We start from the raw sequence: 11,493 nt of genomic DNA, 5'->3' as shown, positions 1-11,493 counted from the left end.
ATTGATATTTTTGTTCTATTTATCCATTTCCCACAAAGTTCATACTTTGTGCTTTTTTTTTTTTGGTTGCCATCAACTAAAAATTGCATCACATGCACTCAAGGCTCAGGTAACGACTGATCACAGCTCACCTGGTTTCTGGGTTGAGTCATGTGACAAGCTGATCTATGATTGGTTGTCACTTGAACCCTGACTACATGTGATACTATTGACATTAGACACCAAGTAGCAAAATGTTAGCGAAGATATTAATTTAAAATAAAAATAAATGATAAAGCATAAAAGGCATTTAATAAAATATTATCAAATAAATCTCCTTAATCTTTCCATGGGTTCTGTCTCCCAGAGTGCCACTCAAAGTGTATTTTTTCCCCCCATGATTATGTATTACATCTGGTTCAAACACTATTTATTTGATTTGTTTCATTTCCCCATCTGGTATTGTTTACTTATGTTGTTTTTGCATTTGTGTTTGATTGAGATTATAGCTGTTATAATGCACCCAATCATGCACACATATCATGATGTGATATGCCTGCACCCCTTCTCATAATCAGTGCAAATTAGGTAAAATTATGAATTCAGTAAAACAACCGTTCTGCGTTTGTTGCCAGCAATCTCAGTGGCATATTCCTGGCATTGAGACATACAATTCAATATAGCGGTTCAGCTGTAATAATGAAAGGTGCACCTGCGATTCACTCCACAGATGCTCTGTTGTATTTCACTTTTGAGTGATTTAAATTCATTATTCAAGGGGATGGAGCCAGGCTGAGAGCCAGGCCCAGCTGCCTCCGAGCAACACAACAGATCCGTTCACCTCCACACCGGCTGCTCTGTTCTTCATAGCTTGTGAAAGAGCAGCATCCACTGATCGGCAATGAGGTTAAAGGGATAACTGATACAAGTTTCATGATCTTGGTTTGGAATAGTAACTCTGGCATGCAGTAGAATTTGAAGGAGTCCGGGTACAGACGTTGGTTGTGTTGAAGAAAATACTGAGAATAAAATGCTAGAAATTTCCCTTTTGACTTTAATGACAGAGACTGTAAACAAACTAAGTTGGAAGACTGGAAGGCATTTTTATGGATCATTGTAACTATTTCAAAAGGGAGGATGACAGAACATTAAAAAAATCAAAATGACAGTAAAACAGATCAGCAAGGGGCATTATTTTCACTACAATTCGTCCAAAATAAAATATTAGTTTAAAAAGCACTATGCTGCTTGTATCCGGGTCATTTTATTATCCTGCGTAAATGCTGACCTTTGTGTAAGAATGTTTATTCAAAACACCTAAAGCAATCCTGATTTTATTAGGTACGTTAATTTAAATTGGACTATAAACTATAAATGTCTGTTGGATATATAGAAAACGATGTTGGATTAGCCATTGAAGCCATAACATTAATCAAACTGTGTTAATGAGGAAATGAATCAAATGAAGAAGAGAGTAATTTTTTTCATGGGTATCTGACAAACTCTATTGCTGAGTTAGAAGGTATTCATATGCAGTGGCTCATTTTTTTTAGGTTCAGAAGATTGTTTAACATCTCAGTATTTTTCTCTCGGCGATTTAATAGACTTAAAGAGAAAATGAATCTTCACCTTCATTTTGGGCAGTAGCTTTCTCTTGGGTGGTGCTAAAATTAATCATTTAATCAAACGAAGAAGGGCAGCGTGGTGGAACACTGGTTAGCACATCGGCCTCACGTGCGGGTGTCACTGATTCCCTTCCGGCTACGGCCTTCCTGTGTGGAGTTTGCATGTTCTCCCCGTGCCTGAGTGGGATTTCTCCGAGCACTTTGCTTTACTCCCACTTTTCAAAAACATGCAGAAATTGGACGTTCTTGGGTGTGTTCATTTTTACTTACTGTAGGTGTGTTTGTGCGTGCAAGTGGTTGTTGGTATTTGTGTGCCCCGCAATGGGCTTCCAACGACTTCAGGGTGAGGACAACGGATAGTTACGCAGCTTGGTTGATGGATGGATAAATAAATAAGGACAGGTTGAAATCACTTAAAAATGCCAATTTGTTGTTGGAAACATGCTGCTCTGCTGTTGAGGTGCCCTTCAAGCGGTGCATGGCTCTTTGCGCATGCATGTGTGAAAACTGATTCCATGGGAAGTGCGCAACACAAAACATATTAGTGAAACTTGAATTGAAACAACAATTAAGCATTTTTTCAAAATAATTTTCCAGAATCGTGTTCCTTTGTACAAAGTATGTTCTGAAAGTAACTTTAGTCTGCTCCTCTTTATTTTCTTCACCTGAGGTGTGATTAGGTGCGAAAATGGATGTATGGAATGGACAATTTATGAGGAGAGCATGTTACATTCTTAGCATTGATATTTAGGACCCACAAAACACTTAAATGTCTCTCCATGCATCCCCCCATCCATCCATTTTCTTTTGAGGTTGAAGCTTGCTGTCACACTTTTTTCAGCACTTTATACTCGGTGCGGCTTTCCGCCGCAGTCAGATGATAATTTCCCATACTGATGGCAGTACATTGAGTCTACAGCATACAAACACTAACAAACACTATTCTATAACAAAGTTAGAGAATCCTTGTTCGAATGATCTAAATTCGTCCAAGCTTTTTTAACATACTCCTCATCTCTCCCCGGTGTGCTTGCTAAGAGTTCACGGTATCTCCAATATTTCGTTTTCAGTTGAAAGATAAGTGTTTGTACCGGCGAATTTGCATAAGCAATAGTTTGTCCGCCATGTTTTCCACATGGAAGGCACTCCGGACGGTAAGCACTGCGGAAAATCTGGCCCCCGCAGACTCCGTGAGGAAGGTCGTGGTTTCCGAAATTATGTATTTTGACGCATGGAGTCACGGACGTGTCGAGCATGACCAAGCTTAATGCTGCGACCTTCTTTCAGGATTTGCTCGCTTGCTATTTCCTAAGCTTAATGAAACCTTGCGTTTGCCCCCTGGTGGTAGGATGACTGAAAATGCTTGATTTGACATGTACTTTAGCCAGCCTTTTAAATGTTAATATCGCCCAGGATCATCTTAATTAATCGTGCCTGTTAAAATTGCGATCGCAATTAAAATTCGATTAATTTTGCAGCCCTACAATCCCCTTGACAAATGTGTTATTTTCAAAGTTGATTGTATGACATGTTGCACTGACATTATAATGAACTAAAATCCAAAAAACTATAGTATGTCTTAACCAATGCACATAAATTCATTGTGAGTTTGAATGACTGTGAGATTATAATGTTTTTTTGTTATTTTTGTTTTTACAGGTGATGACAACATACAGTAATGTACTCTTTACAGTTCATATTTCCTTGGCTCACTGATACACTGTCCTGCTGCAACAATGTTACGTGATGCACTGTTCACCTCATACATCTATTAAAGTCCCCTTTACACACACATAGGAAATGTTAACCAAATCAGGGAATCTTGGATAGAGCCATAGTGTACTGTAATATAATTTGATGCACCACTGTAGCACTTAGTGGAAACATTGATGTAGTAAAGGTCATTACTGCTTGTGGCTCATCCGTTCTCTTCTGATGGGGAGGGAGGGGGGATTGTTTATTTGTTCAAGTGGTAGTTTGCCCATTAATTAAGTAATGCTATCTGTTGAGTGGAGGCTGTTCTTCAGGTGCACACACATCTGTGAATCAAATTATACTACTTGAGAGAAAATGAGGTATATAATTTTATAGTTTTAAGTCCTTTAACAAGATATTTACAAAAAATTCAGTTTACCAAAAAGGTGTGCGCATTCCTTTAAATCAAAACAGCGAGATATTCCGAAAAAAAAATACTTGAAAAATTCCTGTGTTCAAATACTATCTGTTTTTAATACTGATATCTGGTAAAATATCACAAGGTACTCATTAAATGTTTCATTTCCTAATCAGTTGCTTGCTTCACATTCAAAACTGTACTACATGTAAAGTAAAGGAAGAAGTTCCATTTGTTGATGCTTAATTTTAGCATTTGTACACACTACATATTTATTTAACATAATGGCATGCTTATATTGGTTGTGCAACTTAGGCGGAAACGTTGCGTGTATGTTACAGAGTGGAAAGCAGTCCTGCTTACGTTCCTTATAAACATATTTTTGTAAATCACGACCTGTCACAGGATTGCTAGCAAATCACGTTGTTGGGTCCTATTTTTGAGTAGGGTAGAATTCTAGCACAAAGCACAGACCAGGTATGCGCATTGTTATTTTATGTATTGGTTATTTTCCTTGACTGTGCATGGTAGAAATGGGCGTACACTTGCGCGCCAAATTGGGACAGAATGAGTGCTGGCCAATCCTGTGTGACTCCTCATTTCCATAAACAATCAGGGCGTGGATGCGCAAGAGAATTTTGATGTTGTGGAGGTCGAAATAGACTCGGTACTCTGTGCATGTTCATGTGTAGTGTGCAATCGGAGACCACCCTGCAACCAAGACCATATGCTCTACTCCAGCAGTTGTAGGCAGTTGTAGTTATAACATTTTTATCCATCCATCGATCTGTTTAAGTTTATTTGTGTGATTAATTTATTTTTAGAGACCGCACTTGACCCTGGGGCACAGGCGGCAATCTATTAAAATAGGTTAGTTATTCTCACGCCAACAATGGCGCAAAATCCACTTTTTTAAAAGTGCCATACTCTTTGCGAGTGGTTGTTGGTATTTGTGTTCCCTGCAATGGGAAACTTCCATAAGCAATAGTTATCCATGTTTTCCGCATGGACTTTGAGGCATTATTAAAGGAAAAAGACGGATTGACTTCTCTCCGTCAACCCTTCAATGTGTGCTTGAACAAGCCGGAATGGACATCATCAGGTGGGGGAGAAACAGCGAAGGTCAAAGTTTCACACTCAAATCTCACAACAGCTGTCACTTGGGTGGAGATCATCCCAAGTAAGAGGATCAGCAAATCATCTTCAAAGACCCACATTTAAAAAAAACATTGGATGGATCAGAAGATGACTTCCGATGGAAACGTAACAAGGATGTTTGCGCAAATAACGAGCAGGAAGGAGAGGATGTCTGGGAGTTAAATGGGATGAGCTATTTGGTGTGTCGAATAGTGATGATGACTTTTAGGGCGTCTGACAAATAAAAAAAATTAAAAAATGAAGCACGGAAACTTCAAATAATTTTATTGCTGCAACAATAGTTTCAGCATTTGCCTCTACACTCACGTTGCCTCGCACTTGTCTGGTTTCCGGCCCACTCACTCCCCCCATAACTACAACAGAAGGCTTTTCGATATACAATGAAGAAATGTGACTAAAAGTACCGTATTTTTTTCATTTTAATAACACACACCATGTGTTATAACTGAACAGCCATCATCTATGTTACCATTAAGGTCAGGGGCACAGTAGATTTATAATCACGATTTTGTAAAATTCACCCAAACTGAAATTTAAAAAAAGGAGAGGATTCAATTTATAAGCGAGGGCGACTTGTACTCTGAGAAATGCGGTACTTCAAGTATTGTCATATAGGAGTTATACAGTATCAAGACTGAAAAATGAGGTCTTTGCTTTTAAAATATTAACGTTGTAACTGACAAATCTAATCTCTCTGTGAGGTAACGACAATGTATCGTGATTGCCATCAGTCATTAATTTATATATCCCGGTTTGACTTGGCATTCACCTCGGCTTTGTTGCACTAGGGAGCCACACAATTGATTACATTTTTAAAGATGGGGCTGCAGGAGGCCTGGCTATACACAGAGAGACAACTTGAGAGAGGAAGAGCAAGTAAAGTATAAAAAGGAAACACTCACAGGAAAGGTCAAAGAGTAGTAATTAAACACTGTTAGGGATGAGGCTGTCAAACATGTAGTAAATCTTCTACACACTCTAGTTGTAAATAAACATTGATCTTAATGTGACCTAACTCATTAAGTACAATATTATGTAGAATACAAATCTAAAAATTTGTCCACAGATAAATATTAAACATAAAGCATCCTCTTTTGGGATTACAGTAGAGATCTGTTCACAAAAATAAATCATTTACTTTTAATACATATTTGTCCACAAAAAATATGCAATATAAAGTGTGCTCTTTTGGGATTATAGTAGAACAGAAATAAGAGTACCCTCTGGAGTGCCTTCAAGCACCCTCAGAGGTGGTACGCGTACCTCTATTTAAGAACCACTGTTTTAGCCAACGAATGGACATGCATTTTAAGTGGGAATATCATGGTATTTCCCAGAGATGGGCACTTTGTCAACACTGATGGACTGGCCATCAACCGATGATGCCTTTTTTGCTGACGGGCCGACGAATGATGGGAATGTAAAAAAAAAACAAAAAAAACAGTGAATTAAATATGTCAAAAGTGAAACTTTGATCCGCCATTGTAATCATTGGGATAGACATGAGTCCGTCAGCCGCCATTCACCTTTTTGCTTACTTAATTACTGTATGTTGTAACCAACAAGCATGATTATCTGCTATGTCGCTGCGTCTTTATAGTACAAACTGCAACCCACCTGTTGTCAAAGTGACACTATGTCACTTTAAAGCACTACCAAGCAGTGGAGTAACATGTTCAGTTGAGTGAAGAAGCAGGGTTGGTTCAATTCACTGCTTTTCATTCACACCTACAACTCTTTACCAGAGATATTTTTGTAGTTGCGCCCTTTTTGAAACTGTCTTCTCTAGACTGTCTTCTATAAGAGACAGTTGTCATTTGAGCCTGTGGCGCAGTGAATAGCACGTCCACCTCACAGTTAAAGAGACCTGAGTTCAAATCCCCCTCACTCCGGCCTTCCTGTGTGGAGTTTGCATGTTCTCCCCGAGCCGTGTGGGTTCTCTCCGGGCACTCCGGTTTCCTCCCACACCCCAAAAACGTGCATGGCAGGCGTATTGGACATACTAAATTGTTCTTAGGTGTGATTGGGTGCCTGAATGGTTGTTTGTCTCTGTGTGCCCTGCTGGCAACTAGTTCAAGGCCTCCACCACCTAGTGCCCAAAGTCAGTTGGAATAGGCACCGGCAAGCCTGTGAGCCTTGTGAGGATAAGCGGCTATAGAAAATTGATGGATGGATGGCATTCGTCATTTGAATATTATGTGAAGCATGATAATACCAGTGAATAACTTTAAATGTTAAGTCCAAAAACAGAAAAAAGAAACAGTATGAGTGCAGACAGACGTAGACCTGATGAAGGACTAACCAGACAAAATGTCGATTTTGCCTTCTAGTGGTTGCGAAAGGTTGGGCAAAAATAAACGGACGGACTGATGACTACAATTTAGTGCGGCTAGAAAAAATGACAGACTGACAATGACTGAAAAGGAGCGGGGCTCTGATCAATGACGAATGTCAGCAAAAAAATGTAAGTTGCCCACCTCTGGGTAGTTCAAGCTTTCGACTGTTAAATTTACAACATGCATATAAATGATTACATTTTACCTTTGGTGCATTGGAAATGCAATTTCTTCTGATTTGTTTTCTGGATTTCTAACCAGAATGTGAAAAGGCTTGTTCACTGAAACCCCGCCTCACGCCGTCTTCATGACATTGTATTAAAGCCAACTGCAACAACAAAACAACAACAACAAAAACCTAACTTTGTAGCAAAGTGGAATGGGAGTCAGAGTCGGAGTAAATGAAATGACATTGAAATGAGCTGGAGTTGCCAACAAAGCAAACGACTTGTCAAAAAGAGCACACACAGTAAAACCCATTCCTCCTATCAAAGCTGTCACCACGGGAAACCACTTCTCATAACAAGAGTTCCACCTATAGGTGAATTATTTTCTATAAACGTTTAGTTTAGTAATTTGTGTGCTCCCAAATAAACATTTTCGTCCCTTGGACATTTTCCGCAGTAAAACTGTGTAACTAAGAAATGAAATGTTGCTGTTTACTTGGCCAATATCTCCTCCCCAATGCCAGCATGTAAATGAAAGTAAAAACGTGAGCGTCACCTCAGATAAGGTGGGTTGTGTATTTGCTTTTGCACAGTAGAGAGGTGGTGTAGAGGCTGTATTTTTATCGTTTATTAATATGCCTACAAACAAATTAATTCTGGAAGTTAAGAACCTGAAAGTTAAGTACCACTGTACATCAGTGAAGGAAAATAACCCTTTGGGGTGTTTCGGGCAAGAAATTAACATTGTAACATGGTAAAAAGATTAAAAAAAAATATTAGGGATGAAATGCCAGGCCTTAATGTAAATGCAAGCTTTTTACATACACCTCAATTCTTGTGGATGGAAACGTCTAAACAAGGATCCATGTATTGCAAAGTTGCATTTGAACAAGCAACCTGCATTCTCATCATTATTGACTCATCAACACACATATTATACAGGAAGACAAAGCTCATACCCAGAGACAGAGTCAGATGTCTTGCTGAGGCTTCATGGATATTTTAAAGGTCTCCTCCACAAATTGCAATGAATTTTTCATGAGGGTACATTGGAACGTGTGTATGGGGTAGTTGCCGTGTATGTCCATGTGTACATTGCGCATACAAAGATTTGTGGTCACTGGTAGCGACATATCACCAAAATAATGTTTTACGCATTTTATTTTTAAAACATTATTATAATGGTCTTGAGATGCCTTCATATGACACATCACCGTGTTATATATAAATTACTTGACTGGTTCACACCAAAATATAGAAGGTGTTTTCTTTGGCAGCAGTTTCTTTTTACGTGTGTCTTTAATTTTCATTTTCCATTGAAGTAATACTTAAGTCCCCACAATGCAAAGTATAATTTTGGAAACACCACAATTCTTTTCTTTAATGTCCTCACTTCGAAGAAGGAAATTGGACCAACATGCCTTCAGCTATAAAGCTCCCTTTGATTTGAATACTCTGTCGGAGTGCATTCGATCTATTAAATCCTTTCATTTATTTAAGTCATCTATCGTAACTTATATTAACACATTTTGCACTTGTCCATGACTCCCAAGAGAATATAGAATGATACTGCCTGTGCATGGTTGATTTGCTTAATCATACTTACTTTTTGTAAGCAAATGTTTCTGTTAGATTGATATATAGTATTTGTGAAATGTTATTGTCTTTGTATGACTGGTTGCGTGCGGAGTGGGTAAATGTGGACAGTAATAGAATATCTCGTGTGTGGTGTTGTGTTATTCTATGTTGATGAGTGTATTTGAATGGTGGACTCCCTCCAAAATGAGACGATTCATCAAAAAAAGATATTGATATTGATATTGATATTGATATTTTTGGAGGGTTAGTTTGATGTTGTAGTATAATGCAATGGTTTTCAAAGTGGAGTCTGCGGACCCACGGGGGTCCGTGAAATAATTTGGGTCATTAATTTAAAAAAAATTATATATTTGGGTTCATTTGATTTTATATTAAATTGTGAAATTATTCATGACTCTTCAATGAAGCAATAACTTCAACCAGTTTAATAGATGTAATAATTTAGTTTTTGTCACATAGACTCACGGAATCCACGTCAAAGAATTGATTATTTAGTCACTAAATATTTGGCAGCAACCTGTTTGGTTGAAATTGACCCAATTTGTCTTGAGGAGGTGTGCAATTTGCAATTTTTATTTCGTAAACTTCAGTATGACTGAAAAGTAATATATTTGTGTGTAATTGGTGTCTAATTTATTTTTTTTGGTGAACAAAAATGGGGCGTTTTGCTTGGTTGAATGCATTTGTTTTTGTTTTGTTTTGTTCCCGCAAACATTTGTAAGGGGGGTCCTTAGAAAGTTTTATTTTCAAAAAAGAGCCCCCGACTCCAAAAAGTTTGAGAACCCCTGCTGCAATATGTGTTGAGAAAAACCACTACTAGTATCTGCTATTAGCTAATTAACACGATTATTGATGGGATTCCATCCAGCTCGGCCTTCCTGTGTGCCATTTACATGTTCTCCGGATACTCCGGCTTCTTCCCACAATCCCCCAAAAACATGTCCTAGTCCTTGTGGACGAGGAAAATCCACCTAGAGTCCATGAATAAGTCTCCTCTGCTCAACCACAAATAATATTCACATCATGGAATAGACAGACGACACTATGGCACATGAACTGAAGAGGGCCTAATATAAACATTAGCTGTCAAGAGGATGACTGGAAGGCGAAGAGGTATGCCCATCATAGTAGGCTGTTGAATGAGTTTTGCGTAACTCCACAGAGCCATCTGCACACTCGGCATCATGGGAGGAAGCAGAAGCAGCTAAGAAACTTGAGGTGCCTCTGAGAGAAGGTTCATGAGGTCAAGGAAATGCCATCAGAATGTACTAAAGCTTAATCAGTCATAGTCAGGCAATCTAATAAAAGGTGTATAAAGTTGCAAAACCTGAAGCACCCGACGAGGACATCAGTTATGTACTGTATCGATGTGTTCAGGTGCAATTTTCTGTATTTTGCTATGTATATGCAATGTTCTGTTTTTTACTACATATATATATATATATATATATATATATATATATATATATATATATATATATATATATATATATATATATATATATATATATTTTTTTTTTTTTTTTTTTTTTTTTTTTCCGACGTTTCAAGCAAAGAAGACTGATGATAAGACAAGGGTGCAAATGAAGAGTATTTTAGTAGCAACACACCTAGGAGGTCAGTCACCCCTTTTTGTTTATTGCCTTATTTCCAAGACTATTCGTGTTTGAACATTCGACTACCTTGACAATTTACAATCGAGATTAATTTTGGAGCATGTGGGTGGACTCTATTTCAAAATGTGTGCTGCCCTCTCGTGGATAATTTTCCAATAACAACAGTGGTTCTGCCAGCAACAAAAGCAAGATGTATACATTTTGCTCATTTGCTAGCTATTAAGTGTGTTGTTTTAGTACACTTGTGTGCTTATGTGGTTCTTTTTTCTTCTTGTTTAAAGCTGACGTGAGCCATGACAAAAAGGTTTTGAAAAAGACCGAGGTGACTCGAAAAACCTGCAGATGCAGACCAAAGACTACTAAGCATGAGATTTTTACAATGACAGTTTAGATCTAAATCTGTCATATTATGCTGTCAGTTTTTTTTCCAAAGAAAAAGCAGATGTTGGCAATTATCTTGCTTTGATTCCACAGAAAGTATGCATAATCAATTTGTTTTCATGAAGGACAACAAAAACCTGAGTATAGTTAAGATTGAGAAGCTTAAATCAAAAGATTTTGACAATTTTTAGGTATGCAAACAATTTCTTGATAGTTGAAATTTTTCATTTTTAATTGTTTGCTTTTCTATTAAGCAAGAGATTTTGACAACAAATAGCTATAGTATGTTCTTCAGTCTAATTTACAAACATATAACATGAGATTCAGCACTATTTATTTTCATGAATATTAAAAAACATCCCTGCATACAAGTGAGTTTTATACCATAGGAGGTGTAGTTTATTTTGGGATGTGACCATTGAGCCTTCATTTAATTTTGATTAATTTCTTCAGTATGTTGCTAAAGTCTCATTGTAGTAGTTTTTGTCAGTGTAACTTCTACTGTAAGTCAGATAAGAG

This window comes from Hippichthys cyanospilos, chromosome 6 (assembly GCF_059441005.1).
Source record: "Hippichthys cyanospilos isolate Australia breed blue-spotted pipefish chromosome 6, RoL_Hcya_1.0, whole genome shotgun sequence".
NCBI classification, from domain to species: Eukaryota; Metazoa; Chordata; class Actinopteri; order Syngnathiformes; family Syngnathidae; genus Hippichthys; species Hippichthys cyanospilos.
This window is presented reverse-complemented; position numbering follows the sequence as displayed.